This window comes from Triturus cristatus, chromosome 4_1, assembly GCF_964204655.1.
Source record: "Triturus cristatus chromosome 4_1, aTriCri1.1, whole genome shotgun sequence".
NCBI classification, from domain to species: domain Eukaryota; kingdom Metazoa; phylum Chordata; class Amphibia; order Caudata; family Salamandridae; genus Triturus; species Triturus cristatus.
This window is the reverse complement of record NC_140585.1, coordinates 57051641-57077685: the sequence shown is the minus strand read 5'-3', so window position 1 is coordinate 57077685 and position 26045 is coordinate 57051641. Positions and strand designations below refer to the sequence as shown.

General features: G+C 43.2%; 1 pseudogene across 1 annotated transcript in view; it reads right to left on the bottom strand.

Annotated features, from left to right (window-relative positions):
- Window positions 1-25630, bottom strand: part of LOC146839489 (keratin, type I cytoskeletal 12-like) — a 35206-nt pseudogene extending 9576 nt beyond the window's left edge. The window contains exons 1-6 of the transcript XR_014981088.1: window positions 25196-25630; window positions 13118-13200; window positions 11281-11437; window positions 6872-7030; window positions 6104-6229; window positions 2485-2727 (exon numbers count right to left, since the gene is read on the bottom strand). The product of XR_014981088.1 is annotated as a keratin, type I cytoskeletal 12-like (transcript). The remainder of the gene's footprint in view (window positions 1-2484; window positions 2728-6103; window positions 6230-6871; window positions 7031-11280; window positions 11438-13117; window positions 13201-25195) is intronic.
- Between the last annotated feature and the right edge of the window lie 415 nt (window positions 25631-26045).

Genomic DNA, 26045 nt, shown 5'->3' with positions numbered 1-26045 from the left:
CGTGTAACTTCCTTGCCCTGACTAGAGTGGTGGTTTCCGCCTGACTTTGGCGCAAGCCTTAGCCAACCAGAAATCCCATTTTAACATACACGTTATATCACTAGCTTGAACACCTGTGCAGCGAGCCTGTAGCTGTGTGTGTAAACAATAGTAGAGGGATGACAAATATGTCCTTCAGCTACGGACGTAATATACTTTGACAAATTCCTGTTCCCATTCCCGTAATCTCACCCGCTTAGTCGATTTCGGATTTTTTCCTAGCAAGTAGGAAGTAACAAAGCGGTGAGAAATACAACAAACCATGAAATGCAGCCTCAATAGAAAACTGAAAAATACGACTTTAGGGGCTCGTCGGAGGACTATTAGACCTCTGAATAAGGTTTTGGGAACATGCATCAACATAAGGGATTGCGATTCCTAAATAGCAATTTTTAAGGAATCGCTATTTAGGAATCGCAAATCCTTATGCATGTAGGAATCGTAAAATAAATTGTGATTCCTACACATTACCTAATAGCGATTCGCAAATTATAGGCCCATAGGAATTAATGGGAATGCAATTGCAAATTGCAATTACCAAATTAGTAATCGCAAATTGCAAATGCAATTGCAAAGGTGGCAGGGTGCCTAAGGCCCCCCCTGATGCACCCCCCCCAAAAGGTAAGTGTGCACATGTGGCACACACACATGCCCTAAGGGCATGTGTGTGCACCACATGCCACTTTGAAAAATGCACTCTGGTGCAGTTTTCAAAGAATTTGTAAATTACCATCAACTTGAAGTTGATGGTAATTGGCGTTTTCTAAATGCAAAGTGGCATTTAGGAAAGGCTTGATGCATCTCAAATAGGTGAGATTCCCTAAAAGCATTCGCAATTTAGGTAATCACAATACATTTTGATTACCTGTATTGCAAATGCAGAACAGGTAAATGCATTGGAAAGGGGTTTTTTCCAATTGCAAACAGGCCGATTCTGCGAATCGACCCTTTTGCGACTGGAAAAAAGCTTGATGCATGCGGCCCATAGTGCCTAACATCTTGGCAAGTATTTAAGCTCAAAGCTGCAGGACAGAGGTTTTAAGTTCTATGGGTTAGATCATGAACATCATAAAGGGTATAAGACCAGTGCTTAATTTTTAGAAAACGAAGTGCCAGGGCTCTCGCCAGGAGGCCACTGCAGCTTGCACCATACATTGCCCCCGCCATGCTGCCAATGATTGGAAGAACACAACTACTAACCGTCACTTCCACTAGAGTGACAATTCAGACTACTTTAGGCCTCCAAAGCTATAAGACTGGCTTGGGCTGCAGGTAATAATCATTTAATGTATCTTGAGTTCATAACTATCTGTTGTTGCGGCCATCTCTAAATTACCCAGACTGCGCCAAGTGTCAGACTGTCAACAGCGCTGGTGCTGGCAATTAAGTGCCAGTGCCGGGTACGGGAAACCATTGGTTCAAATTAAGCACTGACACGAACTGAAATTTACTGTTTATGAAATTTGATTGATTTAAAGAAAGAGACATTCATGACATAAATCGTAGATCTCGAAAACCCTGTCATTCAGATATGTTATATAGCATGTCAATATTTATATCAACAAATGAAGTAAAATTTATAGCTATTGATCAGTATTCCGTTTCTTGCTAGATCATTATCTCTAGTTCACCCATTTGAAATCCATTACCCGTTCCAATGCTCCTTGTTAACATTGCCCCATTACATTTGCCCCTAGAACAAACCACAGTCCACCAGCGAGCGAGAGAAAGGTTTGTGGAGAATGGTATGCCCTGGACTAACTCTCCTTAGCATCGGCCGTTCAATGGCACTGACCAGAAGGTAAATCCCCAAATTTCCTACAGATTAATATGCAGATCAATGTTCATCATATGAACCTCCTCTAGCATGGCTGTCAAAGTAGGAGCTCTTCTGCACTTGTAGACACAAGCAAGATGAAACAGAACCTATGTGGCAAAGCACCAGTTTGCGGGAAATAATATATGGTTTTTAGATGTTCCTATCTACAAGGCCAAAATTCCTTTTAAAAGATACTTTTCAGAGAACAGGGTTCCTGTAGCTCTGTTTGCGCCACATCTTAGTTATGACTACATCGTTTAGAATCGAAGTATGCTTCTTTTGATTGTGCTTTGACGCATGGTCTTCTAGGAAGCAAAGATTTTGACTGCTTAGTGAGCATTACTCTTACTTAACCCAGTTATAGAAAAGACAGGAACCTCATTGGAAGACGAAAGACAAGGTTGGATCAGCTTAAAACTATTTTCAACAGGATTTACCTCTGCTTTTTTGGGATCCAGACTGTGATCCGCCACCTGAACTCTCCGGTGAATTTAGTGAAATTCTGGAACAAAAAAAACAGATGATGACATTGATGGTTTTCTCAAGTGCTGCAGTCACTGGCTAATTCAAGTAATCCTGTTTCCCTTCTCAAACCAAGAGTGTTCATCTAGGTCAGAAGACTTCACAATGATAAACAGACTGTAGGCTTACCCTCCATCGCCATCCAGGAGCCGTCGGTAGGTCTCGATCTCCATCTCCAGCAGTGTCTTGACATCCAGGAGCTTTTCATAGTCCAGACTCTGATTGGCTATCTCACTCCTGATGGCCGTAAGCTGCTCTTCCACTGCACTGACCCTGGCTTGCAGCTGGGAGAGCTGCTGGCAGTAGCGACCTTCTGTTTCGAACAATGTATCTTCAAGGGATCGTTTCTGCCGGGAATGACAAAAAAGAACAAGTAGTGGTTTGGAAGAACTGGCAGGTGAGGGAGAAAAGGGATGGAACGGAAGAGCAAGAAGCGGGAAGGATGGGTCATGAATAGCCTTGAAGAGCAAAGGAGGCTACATTGCAAGGTAGAATAAGGAAAAACAAGGAATAACAGAAAAAAGAAAGAAAAAGCAACATATTAAAAGTATGAAGAATCAAAGGTAAGAAAAGCATAGGAGTATTCTAAGCCAGAATTGAGTAAGATAGACAATTAGCCATATGTTTGTCTCCACTGACTGTTTTAATGTGGGTTTTGGCACTCTGCTCATTGAAGCAGGTCCCGGCCTATTGAACCAGCAGCTATGGGCATCCTGGCACACATAATTAGATGAGGATTTTCTTCACCATCCTTACAACATTGCATTATGTCTTCCTTACAGTAGCAGCTAGGAGTATAGCCCACTTGCCCAGCTGTGGTAATTTCTGACCTGGAGTCTTCTTCAGTTGTACCCAGCAGGTGCCCATGGAAGTTCACACTCTCTGCCTGAACTCACCAGCCACCCAAATCTTGTGCCCTTTGCAGAGTGGTTGTGGGCAAATGCACCACAGAAGGACCACTCCAACAGAAGTCCACAGGATCCCCTGATTGATCCCCAAACTCTTTACTGTGCCTGGGAGAAAGTCGGAGAGCTGGTGCCACCAACTGACTGTGTAGGGGCTTAAGAAGAGAAGTGCAGATTTATGTGGGTTGTGAGTCACCTACTCACTTTAGTGCCACTTCATTCTATCCCCAAATGGATCAATCCACCTTCCCGGTGCTGCTCCTGCAATGTCTTCTAGGGCTCCTTGGTACTACATTTACCTTGTATTCTGTGAAAACTACAACATGACAGCCCTCTCCAAAGTCATAGAACATTATTTTCTGACTTGGTCAACACCCACCAGGACTGCCCTTTGCCTCAAAGGAGCAGTAGAGACAAAAGTGTGAGTTTCTTCATTGCCAGGGCTGGGAGATTCCCTCCTCTTAATTATCAGGTAATTGTTGGTGGTGGCTCTGAAAATGTCAACTCCATCTTCTTCTTTGTGCAGAAGATTCCTAATTACTCTATGATTGGCCTTCTTTTCACCGGGTCTTTGATCTGCCAGGTGGTGCCACACAGTCATTGACTCACTGAACCAGGCAGCTTAAGGGGTGAATTGTATTATTGGTTGTGTCAAATAAATATACTCAATCATGAACTATATTAAGTAATTCACCTAGTGAAAATCTCACCTTAGATATAAATTATGGGTCTAGGAAATGGTCATTGTTTCTGATCCTTGTACCATGTTCTAATCCAGTGTTACGGTTTTAAACACTGTTCATACATAAAGTGAAAACATGACACAATATACACCTTACCAAACAGGAATGGCACAGTTACTTTTAGCCCACAATCAAATCATATCAATTTAGTCTAGGATGCATCTGGCACAGTTGGGACCCATATGGCAGGCCGAGTCAGACAACATTCTTCCTCTCTCAGCCTTCATGTGTGCACACACGTGTGTGTGTGCCATGGGCGATCTGACCAGAGCCAATACCCAGGAGCTCACAGCAGCTGGCTTCATTTGAATGAGATGGCAATGGAGGTTTATAGCGTAAACCCATTGTAATAGGGCACTACATTACTTGTGACTCCATTAGAGGGGTTCCACTCCAAATCGAAGGTCCAAATACCAGTGGTTCAAAAGTGAGGGAACTAGGGAATTTTAAAGATGTACAACTACCTTTGATACAGCAAGGAAGACCTATGCTCTGATGGTTGGAACAATTCATGAGATCCAAGTGAAACAGAAAAAGAAAAACTAAGGTGAGTAGGAAAATAATGAGAGAAAGAAAAAAAGAAAGGGTTGTGCAGGGAATTTGAAACCACAGATGTTGTGTATCTAGGGTAAGACAGGAGAGTTGTGATAATGTCTTTCAGACCTGTGACGAAACTGCTTTGGCCCAGGAGGACGAGGAGGACCTTAAACATCAGTATTTGAGTGCTCTCCGCTGAGGTGCAAGCTGTTGTGTTTGAAATGAGTTAGATCAATTGGCAGCCTGCTGGAGTCAGGGCATGCACATTGTTTTGATCTGGGATATCGAATTGATGCCGCTTGTATTCTCAATGATGTAAGAACCGGATGTAGCAATGAAAAAGTTGTGCTCTGATTACTCAATGGTAATGTCCATTATTCCAATCATTTCACCCTTGACCCTATGACTCACCCATCTCCAGCTACAGGCTATTTGCCAAAAATATAAGCCTTCCCGCTCGCTTTACTTTTCCTCTGCCTTTTTACTATCACTCCTCACTTCAGGAAAGTCAGATGGGATGGCCACTTCTTTGACTATCTGAAGACTTCAGATTGGAATTCTCTATCCCGTTCATCCTCGTTGTACAATTCCTCAATTAGAGTCCAGAAAACACTTAAAAATCTACTTCTTCAACATTTAATTTCCTTCCCCATGCTGCTTCTTTGAAGATATTAGCGCCAGGATACCCATGTGGGTAACCGTGTACTGTGTAAGTCTACAATTCAATCAATCAATCCCCCAGACAAGTTGCTTTTTTATGCAGATGTATTAATACAGTTAGAAGGTTTGGGGCATTCCTTTTAGTAGCATTCTAATTGTTGTAATAGGGATTAAAGAATAACCATCTTTTTATCCATATTTCTCCTATTTCCTTTTGCTCTGGACATCTTGTATTTCACCCATGAAGTAGCTAAGGCCTTCTAAACAGGTTTCAGAATAAAATGCTCTTAAATCTGCATTTTTGCTGTACAAAAGAAGTGTTTATCCCTGTTGCAACTAAAAAGGTAACAAGCACTAGACAGCCCATGGACGACACTAAAAACGGACCCTCTTACTCACAGAGGGCTTGTCCAATGCAAAAAAACAACTTGTGCAACACCATGACCAACATAGTCAAATGGATGAGAGACAACTGCCTCCAACTCTACTCCGACACAGCTGAAGTACTGACCTTGAGCAACATAAGTGAAACATCCTTAACTCTTTTTCAGTTAATAGCTAAAAAAAATCAGAAAATTGCCTTTTTACAGAACAATTGTCCTCCCCAGACATTTACCCGAAAAGGAATGAATAACTTTGGATTTTCATTAAATTACAAAATTATGAATTTTGGCCAGTTACGTCAGCAGAATTTTAAAATTCAGAAGTCTCTGCTGGAAAATCTAAATATAGGTTGGAAAAGCCATGAAATTAAAACTTTTCCAAGAAAAAAAGAATGTATTTGCAATAGTTTTGCGACTGTCCTTTCTGCTAGAATTTAAAAAAGCTCTGAAACATTCAGTGGCCTGGGATATCTTTTAAAGCCACTTCTCACCTACCATGGCGATGGCCGCCTGCAGCTCTATCTCCAGGGACTGGAGGCTGCGCTTGAGGTCACTCATCTCGCTCTTGCTGGACTGCACTTGCTCTGCCCCAAACTGGAGTTCCTGCTTCAGGCTCTTACACTGGGGAGAAACAAGAGAGAAAGATAAGGGAGTGTGTCAAACGATCTCACATGTCATTAATATATTGATGAAAATATATAGAAACTGATTAACAACAACAATTGGGCACCTAAGTTCAACTTAATAGTACTAAGGCTTCATTCACGCACGCCAGTTCACAACTGCAATTTACAAAATAGCCATACATTGATTTACTCACACTTGATATTACACTAGCCATGGAAACTTGGTGAGGACCCGTAAACACACAAGTTTGTGGATATTCACAGCTTTTCCAACACACAATCTGAATTTGGATTTAGTCAAAGAGTAGCTCCTCTCAGGAGGGATTGGGACAAACACCTATGCAGAGTGGCAATGCTCAAGGGTGTATAGGGTAAGGTTTTTTTCAATGGAGGAAAATTAATTTCCTGGTAGAAAACAAAAAACAGTCAATCATATGTACATTGACTTTTTGTAAGGCATTTATCTGTACACCATTACTAAAGTCTGACTGATTATACTTATTAAACGTAAATTGTCGCAGCTTCCAAGGTGTCCTACTTGAGAATCGCCAAAACTGCATAAATTCCATCAAATGTAGGTGGAAACCTAAAGGTGTAGATTATCTCTGTTTTCGTGCATTGGCCAACGTGTTTTTACCGCCTCATTGAACTGGCTTTCAGCTTCCAGCCTGTTCTTCTCTGCCATGTTTTCATACTGTGCCCTCATATCGTTCAGGACTTTCATCAGGTCGATTCCTGGGACCGCGTTCATTTCCACGCTCAGCTGGCCGCCTACTCCCTGGTAGCCCTTCATCTCCTAGACATTGGGATAAAAGAGTGTAAAGTTAAAAAAGAAAAAATCCTCATACAGTGTGCGTTAAAATTTTGTTATTTAACTTTAAGTTGTGCTGTTTTTCATTAAGATTTGGATGACTATCATTTTGATGTTTAGAAACAACACCACTATAACCCAATAAATGGTTATACAAACATAATCAATATAATTGTAAACTGGTATGCAAAACCTATCAAAATTCTGTTTATTTCTTTTTAATTTTTATTTATTTATAACGGACTGAGTAGCTGTTTTTGGTAGAGTTTTTAATTTTAGTCCTTTGTACAGCATCCTTGTATTTTTCTATCAACTAAGTGCTAAAATGTTGTTAATGTGCCTTGTTTGTGTTACTTTTGCTTAGTTTTCGTTTTTGTGATTGGCACAGTGAAAATATGAAGAAACTAAATTAATTGAACGTGACACAAGTCCAAAAAAGAAATAGCAGTATGTGTGGAAATATCAAAGTTGGAATCTCAGGAAGAACAGTGCAGTTTATCACCAATGACTGATTGTGTTTCCACCTTTATACGCTCATTGTTCATTATAGCCTTAGTACCTGCGAAGCGGGCTTTACCGGCAATTATAGGCCTGCTCCAGAACCAAGCTTAAGGCAAGGGACTTTAACATGGGAGCAGGCCTTTAATAGCCGGTAGAGCCTGCTATGGCTATTAGAATCTTTTCCGCCCCTAGAGGGCAGAATGTTCTAATTTGTAAAACAAAGTCATCACAGAGCCGGAGGGGGTTGAAATCTCATCTGCTGCTTGAGGCCTTTGTTCATAGCAACAGCTCAGGGCTTCTACCAACTCTTAGAAGCCCGGAGCACGCCATTGTCTTCAATGGAGCGCTCAACATTCCAAAGTTCTAATATACCCCTTTTTCTGTTGCTGTCTTCTGTTTCACTATGCCTTAAGTGAATTGGGAACCGACCCATGATTTAATAGCCCTTAATACGGTTGTGCAAATGGCAGAATTTAATCACTTCTAAATGACCAAGAGGGCCTGACAGATGAGTGCTTTTTTTTTTATGGACAGGAATTTGGATACCTCCCTCGTGGAATCAGCTCCCCTTCCAGGAGCAAAAATAGGCTTAGGACCTCATTATGTGTGGCCAGTGTTTGTGATAAATTTGGCTCTAGGCGGTAAGGAAATCATTGGGTGCGTCAAATAGTACCCAACTACGAGATTGTCCCCGATAATGGGGATAACATGAGGATTTTGGTGCTTACTACACTAAAATCCACATGTTCCAAGAATTACGGGCGTATCCCCCATATACTTTTCAGGTTTGACCTGTCGAAATGAATCCAGTAAAAACTATAGTTCTGTGTGAGCCGCCAAACTCAAATTCTGTTATGTGTGGAAACAGCAGCTATCGTGTACACAGGAATTATCTGTATCACTCGTAATGAGGGCCTTGGGGTTCTGGAAGGAATCCCCACCTCAATGATGGAGAAAATAGCGAATTCTTTACTTCCTGTCCGGCCTTGGGATCTAATTTATGACCCCTTGTAATGAGCGACATGATGACTTTTGATTATATTCAATAGCCTGCACTAGGGGACCACTGCAGGGGGCCACTGCAAGATATGTTGGACCCACAGAAGGTTTGTTGAGGCTGTGGCTGCATTTCTTCAGCAAGGAGTGGCTGTTTTGGGGTCATTCCAGAGAGGAGCTCTGTTACCAAGTGAATTACCAAGTTAATTAGAATGCTCATGCATTTGTCTTTAACTGGCCAAACTAAGAGTAGTTCACCCATGGTTTTATTTTAGGTGATTCACTATACTGATAGAATTTAAAGGTCTACAATATTTCCTATAACTAATTGATATTCAGACTATGTTAAACCATTTTAATCCTTGAGAATAAAATCGAGGAGATGTGATTTTGTTGAATTCTTATCTAATCAGTGTAAATCTGTGTGGTTGTAGCTAATTTCCCAGATTTGTTTGAGAGAATCTTGGTGTTGAAGAATATTAAACTGCTCCAGTGAACATTTTATCTGAGCCCTATGCCAAGAGACAGTTTGTAATTTTGGTACCTCAACTCCCTACCCGCCCTCTCATGTCTTCTTGTGTTGGTATTGCAAGGCGACTTCCTCCAGTGACCTAGATACATCCCCGATAGTAGCTTCCATCGAAGGTGCAGTTGTTCCGAAGGGGTTAGTTGAGAAATACAATTCTATGGAATGGTCAGGATAAAACAGAGCCCCAGAGAGCACTGACATACAAAATATTTTTTTAAAAAGTCCTGATCACAGTTTACAATATATACAATGTAAAAATGTATAACAGATCCTGGAATCACACTGCTTCACAAAACATAAGAGGGCCGATTTCGATGTCAGGCGACATTGCTTCCGCCCAACACCGACCTCTAGTCGGCGGTCCCAACCGCCTCATAAGGATGCGACTGAACACTGTTCGGTCGCACTCCTGCATTTCCCTATGGGAGCATTCATTACGGCTGTAAACCGGCCATAATACATGCTCCCAAAGGGAAATGGGAGGTGTTGTTTATCCCTACACCCCGTGGCAGGCCCCTTGCCTGCCACGAGGTGCAGGGATCAACAGGGGGGGCATCATAGGTGCCCCCTCAGCTCCCAACTGGAGGCTGCACACCCAAGGCGGCCCTCTTGTGAGCCTCCAAACACGCTTTCAGACATGGTTTCCATGCCGGACAGAGAGGCTTGGAAACCATGTCGGAAACCGTGCATTGTAATCCCAAGGGCGGAAAGGATCACAGGCCAGCTCCGACTGCCCTACAGTCTCCATGAGCCCATCGTAAGCCAGCTGGAATGCATCATAATGCGGTGGTTGGAAAGTAAACCGAGTGGTCCAATACAATGTGGCCAGGAAGGCTCAGACCGTTGGTCTCCATCAGTTCACACAGCCTCCTTCAGAACACCAGGGTGTACTGGTCCCTGTATTGGTTAGTGATTATATTGATTCATTTCTTGATTTTGATAATTGTAGGTCACTCACACTCCACCAATTGTCTTTGCGCTAGGATATGAACATTGAAATTGGTCCTTGCCTTGACAATGACATAAATTAATAACCAGACAGGACACACTTAACCTAGGGCCTCATTTACAAAAAATTGGGGAAGGCCAGTGCTGCAAATCTTTTTGCTGCCCTGCCCTACGCCAATTTGAAAGGGCGGAGTGCCCCGTATTATCAGATACCGGACATTCCTGTTTTTGCAGGGTGGCTTTGCGTCACCTCATAGATATGATCGAGAGGCCTGCGCCAAAGGAGCTTAAAAAAACTGATGCCCCAGTGACAGAGGCCTCTTGTAAATAAGCCCTCTAGTTTGGTGGTTGCAAAAAGTTTTAAGGACTCTTTCTAAAGACTAAGGCCCTTCTTTATACTTTGGCATACAGAGTATGTATCCTTGCCATGGCAGAGTATTTTACTCCTGCCATGGTGAGAGTACTCTGCCTGTCAAAGTTACTGATGTCCGCCAGCCCAGTGAATATCTCTTGCATTTCTAGGGACCACCGCCATGGAAGTTCGGACAGGCAGCGCTACCAACATGACAAAGCTGTCTGTCAAACTTTCAAGATTTTGTTATTTTCAAAAAGAAAATCATAAGGTGGAATTTTGTTTTTAAAAATAAAAAAACACAATAACCTCCTCACCATTTGAGTTTTCTCCCATGGCGCGAGGGTCATGTTGCAGTTTTCTCTGCCCCTCACATCTAGGTTTTATCTCCAGGTCTTACCTGGCGGCGAGGAGCAGTTAAAACTGGCAATGTTTTCACCAGCTATAAATAGGGCAAAAAAACACATGTCCAAACATACAACAGCCCTAACTCCGTCGCGCCTTTGGATGTGTAGGGAGGCAGAAGAGATGGATTAGTCTCCACCATCAACATACTGAAGTTCCATCCAACTCTTAATGAGGCAGTCACAACTTCACTTTGGCAGAGAGGGTACTCCGATGCTGTTTCGATGGAGTACGCTCTCCAACAAAGTTTAAATAAGGCCCTGTAGGGGTTGGGTCTTTAAGTTACCAGTGCAATAGAGCAAATGAAGATTTATATGACTTATGTATCTGTATATAGTGGGACTTTAGAAAGACTACCAAATCTGGAAATAGAGTCAGCCCTGCATAAAGCTACACTAATGGCTCTGGCATGCCTCACTCTGAGTGGCACTGGGTTGCCCATTCATGAATTTTCAACTTCATGTAACCACTTGGGAATCCTGAAAGCTGAGCAGTGAAGCCTACCTCCTCATGGTTCTTCTTGAGGAAGGCCAGCTCCTCAGCAAGGCTCTCCAGCTGCGTCTCCAGATCTGATTTGGAAACGGTGAGCTCGTCCATGACTTTGCGGAGACCATTCATATCCGCCTCCACGTTCTGCCGCAGGTACAGTTCGTTTTCTCCCCTGAGCATGAGTACAGATAAGCAGGTGTCATTTTATCCAGGAGAGCACAAGGGTGAGATGAGACATAAGGATACGTGGCATGATTTAGAGTTTGCCGGATGGAGTGTACTTCCTTAGGATGGTGGCGGACATTACCTTTGCAATCCTGAGGGACCTCCACCCTCCAAATGCAGAGTTGTTCACCGGCTCAGCAGAAAATATTCTGTACACTGACATGGACCGCCGTCACAGAGGCACTTGTTAATGTATGAAAAGTTTGACAGACAGTACTGTCAGCCATGATGGCATACCGTCAAGCATTTCAAAAGTTTTTCGTTTTTCCAAAACATACACCCAAATTGGTATATTTTTTTAAAGTAAAAGATTAAAAGAAAATACATAAAAAAACATAGCCCCCCGACACCCTGGGCGTGTTTTCTTGTCTTTTTCTTTTTCCTTACCAGCAGGTTTTCCTGCGTTGAACAACAGAAAAAATTAAAGTCTTTACACCATCCACCCTAAATATGGCAGATGGTGCAAAATTGTTCCTCCGACTTCCTCTACTCTCTTGGGTCATCGGAGAAAGTATCCTGAAGTATTCCATTGACAGAGCTAATGTTGGCTCTGTCGACAGAACACTAAAGGTCTGTCCAGAAGCACCTTTTGATAATTTAGGGTGGAGGGAAGACTAGGTCAATAAGGTGGTCGCCTGATGGCTGATGTCCTTCACTTCCTGAACAAGAACCTACATTTGTTAAAAACTGTGAAAGTTCAGTAGTATGGCCCCTATTAAGGGGTTCAAAACATGAATAAAACTTGCTGTAAAGCCACTGTGTGAGGAAACTGGAGCCCAGGTGACGTAGTAGCTTGACAACAGTATCAAGAAAGCACTGCTTGCTGCAGGGGGCAACAGGCATCAAGAAGAATAAATGCCATGCAGATGTTTCAGGCAGCATCTGGATTTTATTCTGATGTTTAGGGATTGTTAGCAACTCCGTGCATGTTTTTCCCACAACCTGTTTTATTCTGAGTTGGAATGTACGCTGTCAATACAATGGTTTGCTGTGCTTCCATATAGGGCAAAGGGCCTTATTAAAAGTATGGCCGAATTGACTCTGTATGTGAGCGTGGAGGACAAGTCCGTCAAATTCAAATCAGGCCCAACATTATTAATTGCTGGTGAACAAAATTCTGATTAGAATTTGTTTAATGCGTATCATTTTCCTTCTTAAGAATCCGATTTATTTTTATAGCAGTTGAATCCAATTTGTATCAGTGTGTTAAAATGTCAGAATAGCTAAATACCAAAGCCACAGAACGTTTAGCATAATTTGAATAATTTACAAAACATTCTGCATAATTTTTCTTTCCTTGCCATGTAAATTGTTCAACGCTGCTGTACTATTGGTTTGTCCATAATCACACAACTGTCCCTCTCTACAGTTCTTTCAGCTGTTTGAGAATGGTTTATTCAAAATGTGTCAAATAAAATTTAAAAAAGATGTTATTATCATGCGATAGCTCAGAATCTTCATTGTTGAGGGCATAAGACCCTGCAGGAATACAGACTTTTCATTTGATCCAAAAGATAGTTTAATTAGCCACCCTTTCAATTAAAATAACTGGTCAATCTGGGTAGAACCGAGAAGAGAGGACTCCTCCCAGCTCCCCTCCCTGCCCAGAGTGGCTCCCCACACTCACTTCAGCTTGAAGTCATCCGCTGCAAGTCTGGCGTTGTCAATCTGCAAGACGACCCTGGCGTTGTCAACTGCAGCACCAATGATCTGTAAGACGGGAGGATAATCAGTGCATGACTATGCATCCTGGTAGGCACCATTTCACTGAGCATCTTTCACACTGAATATCAAACAACACCATCCCATCTCACTTGATCCATAGAACTGTCCTAGGTCTCACCCATATGTGTGCCATGTCTGTCCCCATGGATTTACTCTAAGAATATCCTTGGTACAAGGATGGTTGAGAGGTCATGCCACCACTCTGTCTCCCACTTGTATCCACATTTAAAGTGATACTAACATATGGTGGAAAAACAGCCCTTCTTCCACTATATCGCATGATGGTCTCATCACATCCACTACATCCACTTAACACTACATTCTGTGCTACATACAGAAATATGTAAGAACTGTACTTACCTCCCAATACAGGTGGAGTTCAGCAAATATATACTTACCTTACATTGTGAAGGTAGGTTATTATAACGATGGTGATAATATTGTAGAAATCTTCACTTTGAAAAATCTACAGATCATGACTCTATGAATAAAGAATTGGGCATCCTAACAGCAAATGTAACAGTTTGTGCACGTGAGTGACACTTGAGCGCACAAAATACTTTCCACGGTATCTGGATTTAGTGATTTTGGACCCTTGGAAATGTATATAAAGCGTGTGCTGTTTGCCAGAGCCACCTTCCCTGTTTTTCGTCTTCACGCCTTGGTAGTCCTTTGAAAGAACAGTTGTGTTAAGGGTCACCTTTCACTTGATCTCCTATCTCGTACAGTTTTCCTAAACTGATTTCCATATACTTCGGAAACACAAAACAACTTTACAATTATACCGATAACTCGTTTTCTCACAAACAGACCTCTCTAGAGAAGCCCTTGACACCTTGATGTGCACATTGTGGCAGCAAACCACATGTAATAGTGTTAGTATTATCACTAATAATTCATAAAGCATTTGATTACCTATAAATGCTCCGTTAAGATGAGACTGAAAACATGTCAAAGAACATATTGCAAGATGTAGGTAATCCAGTAGCCAGGCCCGAAGGATCTGTGGCTCATAATGCACTGGTAACGCAACAGTCCACTCACCGCTCCACACCAGTATATGTCTTAAAGCCATTCATACAAATCAGCTTAAACAAACCTCACCTTTACACGAGCAGCACCGAAGCATAGCTGTTTACCTGGCTAGCAATGCAGTCTAGAAAACAGTGTGCACAGGCTGGCAATTGCATGCCAAGAAATATAAACAAAATACACTACAGAGGTCCCTGTCTGCTTCAAGCTCATGTTACTGTCATATTAACCAAATGAACTCATTGAGAAGCCAGCCATTAAACAAATATCTACTAACCGTTGAAAACACTGACAAGCAACCCCACACTCCCTTATGTTTGAATTCGTCAGAGTCATTCGAAAAAAGCCACTTAGGAAAGCACTACAGTTCCTTACTTTATTGTAGAAGGCGCCACACAAAACCTCTTAAAATAACCCAACATTCGGTACTTCATTCATTAGTCCTGCCGAAATAGAGGCCCCTAATTTACAGACCCCAAATTCCTCAATATGAAACACTTTAGGTCTATAATGCTAAACTAAAAATGCTACAAAATGTTTTTATATTAGTGTTAAGTAATGACACTATTTGACGGGAAAACCTTTCAGGCATGTATTATAAATTGTTTTTTTTCTTTTCCTTCCACTCTTGTTAAAGAACACAGCGCTGCAAGGCAGTCAGAAATAATCCAGTCCAATTACAGAAAATCAGGGCATCTTATTTCCTCTTTCTAAAAAGTTAATTATTTGCCAAATGCCAACTGATTAATCTAGTTCCTTTTTAGGTCTCGCCTAGGCAGCGCATACGCTGTCTCGTTCAGAGATGCTGTATACAGTATAGCGGGGGAAGCTCCGCTCACTTTCCAGCCTTATTTTTAATTGGCTTGAATCATAATTTCTGTATTCTGATTGGTGCTTGGCTTGTTAATCCCGCCTCCTGACGTCCATGTCCCCATTTTTATCCTTACGAGGCTATCAGCCACTTTACTAGAAAAACAGTTCTGATCCCCTAGCTCTCTGCGTTCCCTCCCAAAGACTGTAATTATTTTTACCACAACCACCCTCCCACCCCCTCCCATTGGTGCCTTCTTTAATGCCTGCAATTCCGTTTAAAATGCAATAGGGCTCGGGTAAATGCACGTTCTTATTGCATTTTCAGTGCTTGTTTGTTTTATGATTGGTGGCTGAATTTGCACTCTTTGTCTTGCATGCACGCGATGCCTTACATCGTACGCATGGATGACAAAACAGTGGCGTTTTTACAAATCACTGTGGGAGGCAGAGAGAGCACAAGCAGCGAAGCGGCGGACGGCCTGGCCAGTCACCGGTCGGCGCTCCTTGTTTTTCTGCTTCTGATCTGCTGCTACTGGAGACCCGGCGAGTGCAGGGCCTCTGAAGACAAAGCGACCCCTCTCTCCCAGCTCTGGGCTTAGGTGTCTGTCGTAGAGGAGCTATTGAAGGAGTTCCGGCGACAGGGTCAGCTCAAATATGAACCCTCACAGGGAGCCATTAAATAATCACAGAAACAGTCAGTCGGTAATATGCAAATTTTTGGGGCGAAAGTTGTTTCTCTTTCCGGCGGAGGCTCTCAGGCGAACTGCGAGGATGAAGGTGAGCATCAGACCCTGGCAGCCAAGACGCACACGAAATCAGGAAATGTCGTGGTCAGAGGGTTGTGCTGGTCTTGAGGGTGATATCCGAGGGCCTCTGGGGACTTACAGCGCAGTCCAAGGGACAGGCTGCAGACCGATCCTATGGCAGACAAAGGAGGGGCGACAGTCATTATGGCAACAACTGACTATGAACTGGAATGTAGACGACAACTAAGTGACCGGGACTACTACACTCCAGTCACACATAACCCCACACAGCGACTTTTGACAACTATCACAGCTTTGGTCTTCTCAGCAGAGAGCCAGGGTTGGATAAGCAAGAAAGAAGCTGCTTTCCTGATAAAAAAGAACCCAAGGACCCCATATTTCTACACTCTGCCAAAAATCCATAAAGGGATTTCCCCGGTACCCGGCAGGCCTATAGTATCAGGAATTGATTCAGTCCTTGAACCCCTTTCGCAATTCTGCGATTATTTTTTTCAACCATTTGTCAAAACAACACAATCCTACATACAAGACACCTCAGATCTACTTCGCCTGATAACAGGATTACCTCCCACGGATGAGATCAAACTTTTGGTAACCCTAGATGTACAGGCTTTATACACCAACATACCTCAGAGAGCTACACTTGATGTGGTGGAAAGCGTACTTAATCATGACCGCTGGGACCATAACACTCCTATCAGCTTTATAATGGATTGCGCAATGTTAGCCCTAACTGAAATTTTTTTTGAATTTAAAGGCCAAATTTACAAACAGACACAAGGCACTTGTATGGGCAGCACATTTGCGCCGAGCTTGGCATGTCTTTACATGTCTGACTTCGAGACACGCAATATTTTTCACCAATCAAATCCATTCTCTGCTGATATATACCTTTGGAAGAGGTTCATTGACGACATCCTGATACTATGGAAAGGAGAGATGTCAACCTGTCTAGACTTTTGTGGTTGGATTAACACTCTCGACCCACACCTTAAGTTTACACACACGATCTCCGAAAAAAACATCCCATTCCTAGATCTGAATATCGTTCTTAACAGGGGAACTCTTACCACGACCCTATACAAAAAACCGACAGATCGGAATAGTTTGTTGCTTTTCTCCAGTCACCATCCACGGAGCTTGAAGGAGAACTTACCTGTCGGACAATTTTTGAGGGTAAGACGTAACTGCAGTGACCTGTCTGACTACAAGTTGGAGGCAACAAGATTGTCTAACAACTTAAGAGCACGTGAATACCCAGAAAAACAGATTGCCTTAGCTAACAAGAGAGCGCGCAATAACCATCGGGAAGCGTTGCTATCACCGAGGACACCAAACCCTACTGATGTTCTAACCTGCGTCATCTCATTTACTCCTGCTTCAAATGAGATCACAAGGTGCATTAAAAAACACTGGAATATTCTCAACACGGGCACAATGAACATTGATACCCCTAGGTTCTCGTTCAAACGCACGAAAAATTTGAGGGATACACTGATCCATACCCGTCCACGCACACAGGGGAACTCCAGCCAAAGATCTCTATGGAACCTACCACCTGTTAGTGGACATTACCCTTGTGGTTCGTGCTCCGTGTGCCCCCTCACTTCAACACACAAATCTATACAATTTAGCAATGGCTTCAATTGGGAACTACGTCACCACACAAATTGTAATACAGCGAACTGCGTGTATCTTATTACATGTCCTTGTAAACTACAGTATATTGGCATGACAACTCGTCCAATAAAAACACGCATCACGGAACACCGCAGCAATTTTCGCTGCAAAAGAACTAACACGAGAATGTGTATGCATTTTCAAGAAACAGGACATACACCAGATTCATTCACATGGCTCATCTTGGAATCTTGCCCCAACATCACCAAAGATGCACTATTTGTGAAGGAACAAAGGTGGGTGTACAGATTGGGGTCTCACACCACAGGCCTTAATGAAGCAATCCCATGGTCATCCCTCAAACCACCTTGATCAACTATCATATTGGCAACCAGTGCCTTATGACCCCACTACATTACGACATTGACTCCACATCTCATACACCAATCTGAGGTGCCCTTCTCACGTCAATGGTTCTTCCTTCACTAGGACTAAGGGTCTGTGTCCCCGTTTTAAACCACACTCTAGGTCCGCACTATATTATCTCAAATGGGCAAGGTAATTACAGTGCCAACCCCACGATAATAACAAACATAAAAGCGAACAACATACAATGTTAGTTTCAGCCCATGTTCTGGTCTGAATGCGCCGGTACACTAACACTCACTCAAGATGGCGCCCAAGATGTACCGGAGCGTCCACCAATACAACACTACACGGTCACGCCCATTCCCGCCTTCCAACATTGGAGCACTTCCTATTTGAGTCCCGCGATACACGATACTGCACCTCCCAGTCCTGGTAGAGCGGGGTAGGTCACCTGGAGACGCGGACTCGGCGCGTTAGTAAGTATTCGTATGCCTTCGGTTTTAGTTATATCCTTAGCGAGCTACCAGTCCGACACTTACCGCATGGACAGACGGAGGCATTAAGACTTCGAATGGGTACTGTTTTCAATAGCCTCGCTGACTAGACTCTTTACCAGATAGCGAGCTCGCCTCTTATTAAGATGAGGTTACTAACTCTATTTAGCCAATGGGGACTTCTCTGAGATCTACACGTTACTGACAAGTTCCTTGACCAGCTAGAGTGTTCTATACTCCACTAAGATTAGGTCTCATAGGGACTTCTCTGAGTTTAAGCTTTGCCGACCAGTCCCTTTACAAGATAGAGGGTTCTATGTTTCACTAAGATTAGGTTTTATACTTTACTAAACCTGGTTTTAAATGCCCGATTTACACACAGCCAAATGCGGGGAGCCTGAGACATGTTGTAAATTTTAAAATAAGAGAAGGGGTTTACCCTGGAGTTTTTAACTTTACAATATACCATTCTGTTAGCAACCATGTTTATATACTAATTACAGAACGCAAGGAACTCCTTGCGTCTTCTACCAGGAACTGCAGCACGCTAACCTATGAATTTGATAGGGTAAGTGCACACAGCACGTTCTTATGATACTATACAAGGCTATTTGGAACCCAATGACACACTGTGGAGTGTTCACATCACTTGGTTTTATTGTGTTTTTATCACCACGCTTATCGTGCACCACCACCATAGTTGCACATTCTTGGCTTATGAGACGCACCTTATAACCGATAAATTTATGATTGGTTTTCTTTAATCATATTGGTCTTCTTCTCTACAGGTAGACCGAGTTGCAGGTAATCTTCATAACATAATGCTGTTTCAATAATAATCGTTATACAGCTCACATGTAGATAGAATCCTAAAGGTCCTGATGAATCGCCAGAGTAGTGCTCAGATAAGGCGAGAAACATGTTGACCCTAGATGAGGCAGTGTTGACTACCTAGCACATTACTCTAGGCACCCACACTTTACCTCACACAGTTTTTAATTAGGTAAGAAGGCCACAGAATAAACTAATTTAGTTGGCACTCCTCTACCTATTTTAACGTCCTCACTTACCCTTTCATCTACATTACAATAGAGCCCCCTACCCTCAATCACCTAACGGCTGACCGGATAAAAGATCTCCATAAAAGTGCTCCTCAAAAGAGCCCGTTGAGCATTGCACCAGCCGGCCCAACGTAGGAGCAGCCCGATGATGACGCTTCACATCCCAAAGGGTGCGTGATTCACGACACCAATACGGGTGTATGAGGGCTCCTATATCCGACTAAATACTATACACATCGGCCACCTGCATACTCTCTTGGTCCGTCTCATTAACCTTAAGGAACAGCTTTGATTTCTTGTTTGACATTATTGGGCATACCTAGCTGGACCTTCTTTCAAAAGCCCTTTTTCGCCCCCCCCCTTTTTTTGTTGGAGCCATTAAATAATCACAGAAACAGTCAGTCGGTAATATGCAAATTTTTGGGGCGAAAGTTGTTTCTCTTTCCGGCGGAGGCTCTCAGGCGAACTGCGAGGATGAAGGTGAGCATCAGACCCTGGCAGCCAAGACGCACACGGAATCAGGAAACGTGGTAGTCAGAGGGTTGTGCTGGTCTTGAGGGTGATATCCGAGGGCCTCTGGGGACTTACAGCGTAGTCCAAGGCACAGGCTGCAGACCGATCCCATGGTGGGAGCAGACAGTTCAACAGGAGGCCTCAGCATGGGACAATAGAGCTAGGGGGCTGCAGATTGTGCGCTTAATGCAGCAAGGTACATTGGTGTCCTGCAATGTGCACACTTACCTGTAGGCAAGGCTACAAGTTAATTGCTGTTGCTTTTAAAATACATGTCCTTTGGGGTTAGTCATTATTTTACTACTGTCGAGGGTTAAATAAAGCCATAGATTACAGTACATTTTAAAGCGAGCTGATATATTGGAATACTGCTGGGCCCTTCGCTGCGCTGATGGTTTTCACAACGCTATGGAAATGCTAATGTTGTGTTAACGTGTTACTAACACGCGCCTAAGCCCTATATTCTTATATTTGACTTGTTTATGGTTACTGTCTTTTAAAAGAACACGCGTCACATCTTAGCAGGTAGCTCCCTTACAGTACCTCTCAAATTGAATCAATGCGCATCACCAGGACGTTTCATTTGCAGATTTAGCATTTGGCACATTTACACTTCTTTCAGGTAATCAGGCACCCTGACAAGAAGGCTTGTTTTTCTGTCTTCCCCTCCCTCGTTTTCACAGCTCAGGAGGCTTACCTGAAAGACACTTCAGATTAGCTGAAGCTTTTCAGCTCCCGGAATTAAACGTCCCGGGACGGCTGACTTTTGCCAAAAAGTAGGGGAACTGTTTTCCTAAAATTAAAAAAGTAAGGGAACACCGTGCCCCTCAGATCCGCCCCACTTCGACCACTGTCCTGGAGAGGGGATACTGGTGTGGTTGTACTGTCCCAGAGAGCATCAGTATCCGGGCAGCATGCGTACACCTGCCCAGTGGATCCCGAGCCTCCCGTGTTTGCGCTAAACTCTGGTTAGTCACATCTTTAATATGTTTTAACTTTATGTTTAAAGTTCGGTGTTCAGTTTTTGGAGTGCCCCGGTAGGACCTGGAGAGCCATAGGTCTGCATTGTGCTGGTGTCCGTGGTCGTGTCCTAGTGTAAAGGGTCCCTTGCTCTGGCTGTACGTTTGCACCTATGGAATGTGCGCTCCATAGGTAGGTGTAAGCGCATTTATGTGACAGACATTGTCGCGGCGTGAGTGCGTGTAATCTCCGGGCTCTAAGAATAAGTGCGTGCATGCATACATACGGCTCGTGTGTTGTTTCAAGGCACATACTGTATCTGCATACACCTGCGTGAAGTGTTAATGTGTATGTACACATGTGCGATGTGCACATGTGCTATTTGTGAGAACAAGCATGTGGTCTTGAAGGCATGCTTTTTGCGTGCATATGTTCTTATTGCTTATTGAACTTCTGTTGTTGTGTGGGAATTTGTCAACAGGTTTTGTGTATGTGTAAATGTACGCATTTTCCAAATCGGGGTGCCAATGTGTACGCTTGTGTCTCGTGTTTTGTAAAAAATTGCATTTTTTAGACGAGTGTGAACGAGTGTATTATATAATCTCCTGTAACAATATGCATTGCACATTTGTGTCGATCTAATGTTTTGTTTAGATGTACGTGTGTGTTTGTGAGTACTGTGCATGTATTGTTCATTCTGTGTATTTCTAAATATATTTTATTCAGGGATTATGTTTGTGTGCACATTTTGTAATTGTGTGGCTTGTATCAGTGTGCTTGTAGATATGTTTGCAAAGCTATGTGATCTGTGTGGGTACATACACTTGAATACAGGAATACTGGGGGGAATGTGAACATGTGTATATTGCATGGGTGTTAATTGTGGGTATATATTTCTAGACCTGTTTATTGTGCGGATGTCTATGTGCATGTGTGGCATACATATGTGGTAATTATATGTAGGCGCTTTTGTGTACTGCATGGATGCTACTTGTGTTAAAAGTAGTTATGTGTGAAGACTTATGTATTGTTTGAATGTATATGTGCAAGTATATGCAGGGTACAGGCGTTATTTGTAACCAACATTTGAATAAATGTATGTAAACCTGTGTGTTGTGTAAGTAAACGTATACGTGCTATGCATGTATTCCACAAATGTAGTTTGTGAGCAAATATATGCCCAGACTTATGCATTTTGTGAATGTTAGTGTGCATGTAGTGTACATGTGCTTTTTGTTTAGTACATATACGTTTAGACTCATGTTCTGTGAATGTGCATGTCTGTAGACTGCAAGGCTTTATTTGTGATTACATATATGTGAAAACCTGGGCATTGTGTGAATGTCCAAGCAGATGTGTGTGTACTTAAGGTCTTATCGGCCATAGTTTAATTAAAAGAAGTAGGGACTAAAGCAACTCCATACACAAACTACACTTTAGAGTCAGAGTTAGAACAACCAAGATATGGACAGTTGGCTCAGCCCAGTGTAAAGCAGTCATTTTTGCCATTTTTACTAGATATGCCGTCCACTAAGGTAGATGGAGCCGCATTCCTATTGGGAATAGATGGTGTAACTTGAGTGAAACTCTTTTAGGCCCCGATTATGTACTCTTTTATCTTCCTGGATTTATTGAAGCTTAAAAAAATATTTCTGCCCTGAAAAAGAAAAAAAAAGTTGCAACAAAACGATTTGTTACTGCAGTCAAAGAATGTTTCAGGGACCGCTTGAGTCTTGTGGGTTATTCTTATGAACTATATGCTGCTTCTATTAAAAGTGATGAAATAAGATAATGTGTTATTGACAAGCATAGTTGATGTTTTGGTCTATGAATTATGGACTTTACGTTTTATTTTTATTGATTTGGTTTGGAAAATGCTTTTGACATTTTGCCACTTAGTCGCTCCAGGTCTTCCAGACTCAAGCGGGCTTCTCATGTGCAATCCGCTGCCGATGTGAGCTTGCAAACTCCAGAGATTGTTTTAGGTATCAGGCCTCCAAAAACCCTAAAACTGTTAATAGGCCTGCAGGTCTAGTGACTTAAATAATCTTCTTGACCTAATTGTAATGCTCTTGACCCATAAACTGATTTCAAATGATGTGTTCCTGGGAAAGTATTTTAATTCACCGAGCCACCATTTTAGTGCGCCTCCATATATGTGTGGGGGTTGAGAGAGGAAGGAGTTTGAATTGCTGTGAGTAAATGCAGGCTAGGGTAGAGTGCGGAGACTTTAATCTATCGGCATATTCAAGGCATTTCAAAGAGACCATTTCTGCTATGAATCTTTACAATGTGTGGTGGGCACAGCTCCAGCAGGTGTGTGTCCCTCTCACAGCAGCTGTAGTCTGCAATTGCAGAAGACATAGGATGGTGGCATTGGTGTCTGTTGCTGCACCGTGCTGCAGAGGCAGCGTCAATATGTTCTCATAGCTTCTTTTACACACTGAAGTGCGCTTTCTTTCTTAGCGGTACAAATGGTTGTTATAAATATTTCAGGACACAAGTGTGAAAATGCGCTGCATCGTTAAATTATTAGAAGGTCCCAAAGGCGAGACCGATTGCATTGCAAATGCTTGTTGTGTGAGTTATCTCCAGTGAAGCATCCTGTACCAGTTAGTGACGGTAGAACAGCCCTGCCCGGCACACCCAGCCTGCTCACTTTCTGCCTCTCCTTACAGAAAGGCGAAGCAACTTCTTGGACTCTCTGCTGGCTTCCTCGGCGGAACCATTCTCGGGGCCTCTGGAAGTATGCCTTATGGGGCGTGGAGGGTAAATTATGCCTTGAAAATAGGCAAATTATGCGGTATAATTCTGCGCATTCAGTGGCAATACTATCTCAAATTTTAAGACACATTAACATACATGCTAACATCTAGATTGTGGTAAAAGGGAGAATTATTTTTTTACCATTGACTTACACCGAAGAGGAGGGAATTTTAGGCGGGAGACATCTAAAATAAAGTCATTTTGGGCTTTCAAAATCGTGAGTCTCCAGATCGAATGGGTCTGTTGGCATACATGCATTGACACAATATGGGCAAAGTTATCACGTCATTAGTTCCTCTTTGACCTCCAAAGCAACTGTGAAAAGGGACTGGTAATTCATGTGAATGCGTTTGCCCCTTTCTTTAGTTTCAGCTATGAACAAACATTTTATGCTGAAATATACAGAGTATGCTGCAAATGGTTAAGTATGCGTGTATTTTTAATATCTTTTGATCCGTTTGAGATATAAACAAGCATTTTTAGTTGAAATGGACAAAATATGCCCCAAATGGTAAGCTATGCGTGGAAAAATCTAAACCATACAGAAAATCACGAAGACGCGGAATCGCACAATCCCATTGGCTCGGACTATACTCCTTGTGACCGCGCTGGAGGACAGTACTTCGCGTTATGGGAGACAACACATCTACGGTTATCAGATAACTCAAAGCCACCAGGGCACCGAGGGGGACATTTACAAAATCACCATGCTACGCAGGGGAGCCCCCCGCGAGGCTGCGCTGCGCTGCGTTGCGTGACAGGGTGGGAGCCGGAGAGCATCATAGTGTTAAAGATATGGCTCTCTCCTCCCCTTTTCCTTGCGTCAGAGCTGATTGCAGCTGCCGTGCGCCATGCACACACCTTAGTGCCGTAGCGCAAGGGTGTGTGCATGAGTGTAGCATAGGTTTTGTATGGGAAGGGTACGCTTCCTGTACAAAATACTAGGCTAGGCACGATGCAAAGCTTTTCCCACTTTACATACGTGTTGCACAGTGCAACACGCATGCAAAGTCGGAAAAGGAAGGAGAAATGACAGCATTTCTCCTTCCTTGCGCCTAGTTGAAAAGGGCCCAGTTTTCTCACACTAACCTCAATCTACTGTTTTAGTAAATTGGGTTTAGCGTGCGAAACCTTGGGTAGTTGCATAGGAATGCCCATGCACTAACCTTGGCACGCCCCCATGGCGCAAAGTAATGCAAAGTAGCGCAGTGCGGTGCTTTAAATTACTTTTACGTTATTTCCAGCATTAAACAAGTTTAGCGCTGGAAAGTTAATTAGGAAAAAATTATTTTGCGCTGTTTTGTGTCACTTTTGTGACGCAAACGCCAGCACTAAATCTTAGTAAATTTCCACCCTAGTTTCCACCCCGGAGCCTTCTTTAAAGAAATCAGTGTATTCTGGGAGTTTTAGTTGGGTCCTATGTAACCAATTAGACTACCCCTTAAACTATAAAACGTGGAAGTATAGCCAACAACTGCAAAAGTTGTGCTCCAGTGGTGTGGACTCATCTGCTGATCCTAATTAAAACCCCACACAACTTAATATTCAGATTCACAAGTTGAAGGCAGTGCCGCTTCATGCTTACCCTGTTGGTGAGATCCTGAATCTGCTTGTAGTATTTGCTGTAGTCGCGAGCTGCGGCGCCCCCAGCACCTCCGGGGTGGTTCTTCTCGTACCACTCCTTGATTTTCTGCTCCAGGTCGGCGTTGGAGTCCTCCAGAGCCCTCACCTTCTCCAGGTAGGAGGACAGGCGGGTGTTGAGGTTCTGCATGGTCTCCTTCTCCCCGGCGGAAAGAAGAGGATCCCCCCCACCACCGAAACCTGCTCCACCGCCGAATCCATTAAGCACACCGCCAGCGTTGACAGACCCAAAGCCGACTTCCATCCCCACCTGGCTAAGATGGATCCCTGGTGCGACGCTGAAGCTGCTGCTAACCCCTCCACCACCACTGCCAAAACCTCCACCACCACTCCCAAAACCACCACCGCTCACCACACTGGAAGCACTACTCCGTCTCATTTTGATGCTATGATAAGCCATGGTGGTGAGCCAACAAGCTTCTACTAAAACGGCGTATGGGGATCTGACAACCAGAAATGTATCCCACCCTTTTATGCAGTATAGAGTGGGCGTTCCATTTCTCATACCTGTCCTCTGCAGGGGGCAAACACCAACACCTGCACCAACTCCTGCTCATTGGGAGGTGTCCTTTTTTATGAAGGTCCTTTTCGCTTGAGTTGTTGGCACCCCCAGGGCTGTTTACCATGCATTGACGATGGTCTGATGTGATAGGGGTGGAGTGGGAGAGGCCATTGACGATGGTCTGATGTGATAGGGGTGGAGTGGGAGAGTCCATGCTTGATGCGATTTCTGTTAACACAATTAAGCAATCATTTCCTCTTGTTTGAACCAATTCTCTCTACCCTGTTTAAGT